The sequence below is a fragment of the Hemitrygon akajei genome, chromosome 17, assembly GCF_048418815.1.
Source record: "Hemitrygon akajei chromosome 17, sHemAka1.3, whole genome shotgun sequence".
NCBI classification, from domain to species: domain Eukaryota; kingdom Metazoa; phylum Chordata; class Chondrichthyes; order Myliobatiformes; family Dasyatidae; genus Hemitrygon; species Hemitrygon akajei.
In genome coordinates, this window is record NC_133140.1 from 71602631 (window position 1) to 71604617 (window position 1987).

Consider the following 1987-nt stretch of genomic DNA (forward strand, 5'->3'; position numbering starts at 1 on the left):
TCCTCTGATTTTATGTGTCTTCTTACATAAAAATTTGATTAAGTCTTTTACACTTGTAATCCCATCCACTGGAACTTAATTTCCCAGTAAACTTCTGTCTAGTTCTAATTTTTCTGTTTTGGACAGAAGTTCGTTGTAATGAAATGGAGGGTGGGGGGGGGGGGGGGGTGGATCGGACCCCTCTGTGTGAGATATGCCCTGCAAAATGCTGAAAGCTGAAGAAAATCAGAAGCGATGCAGAATGAAGTGTAAAAACTACTGAAAAATGCCATGCTTGTAAAGTATAAAGGGCAAGAACATATTGAGGTAGATCATGAGGCCAAGAATCCATCCTATCATTCAAGATAATAGTGGAGTAGGATCTGTCCTTGAGCCTGGGGTTATGTGCTTTCAGGCTTTTGTATGGGAGAGGAGAGAATAGGCTGGGTGAGGTCTTTGATTTTGCTGGACAAAGGCTGATTAATAAGCTTCAGCTGTGTAAACACTTGAGTATTTACAGGAATTGGGGGAATTGAGTGTGACTGGAGAGTGGATAAAAACAGTTTACAGTGCCAGTGACGCAGGTTCAATTCCCACCGCTGCCCGTAAGGAGTTTGTATGCTCTCCCCTGTGACCACGTGGGTTTTCTCCGGGCGTTCCGGTTTCCTCCCACTGTCCAAAGACGTACCAGTTGGTGGCTTAATTGGTCTTTGTAAATTGTCCTGTGATTAGGCTAGGGTTAAATCAGGGATTGTTGGACGGCACAGCTCAAAGGGCCTGGTCTGCGCTATACCTCAATTTCTAAAATGTTTAAATACACGATGTCAAATGGCCTGCTGTGGTGCCCAATTATCCCTAGACCTGTAGGTATTAATCTTCATAAGAGGTTGTCCCGACTAGCTTGCAGCTCAAGTCATCATCTTACCTAACGCTCAGCCATGTGGCCTTCACTCCCCTACATGGTGAGCTCATTTGGTTTGACCAAGGGCCAACTGTATCAATGAGGTAGTTGGAACGGAGAACCAAACTGTCAGAAAGGATCAATAACACGAGATTCTGCAGATCCAGATTAGCACACAGAATGCTGGAGGAGCTCAGCAGGCCTGGCAGCATCATCTGGGGAGATGAATAAACAGTCGACTTTTCAGGCCGAGATGCTTCGTGGATGCTGCCTGACTTGCTGAGTTCCTCATGATGAGTGGAAGAGGCTGTGTGCCCTGAACTTCATCTTATTTGTTTAGATATTTAACGTGGAGTCGGCCCTTCTGGCCCTCCGAGCAGTACCGCCCAGCGACTCCTGATTTAGCTCTAACCTGATCTCTCGATGATATACAAGCTACTAATTTATAACCCCTAACCAGTACGTCTTTGGACCGTAGGAGGAAACAAGCACCGAGAGAAAATCCACTCATTCCATGAGGAGGAGGTACAGACTCCTTCCAGAGGACACTGGGATTGAACTCCGAGCTGGAATAGCATCACACTAACTGCTATGCTACCGAAGCACCCTCTACCTTACCTCAATGGCAGGCTTTTCCATAAATGCTTTTTTAAAGTCCACACCCACGTCCCATGTGTGTTTTTGCAAAGCCGTGGCATTCACAGTTATATTTTAACACAACAAGCGGGGTAAAATGCTGTAATTAATCTTTAAAGAAAAAATTTGCAACTTCCTTCTGTCTCCTGTTTGGATGTTTGCACTAAATTCGGCGCCGGTAAAGGATGAAATCCAGTTTCGAGGCGGTTGAACCTGAGTGGTTGTGCAGGAACTGAAAGCACAGCTCAGTTTAGCTGTTAAAGTGAACATCACTCTCGACTTCAGTGCCTTCGAGTCACCACAGCTTTCGTCCAGCGAATTTCACCAATATAGGCCAGAGGTCAATGTTACAGTGAGCATTTGTCAGTCCAGTGACACTGTTTCAGTGGGGAGAAGATGAATTCATCACATTCGGCTTTACAGGAAAGGCAGCAGCAAGATACAGCTACTGTGCTTTATTACATAGAGCAT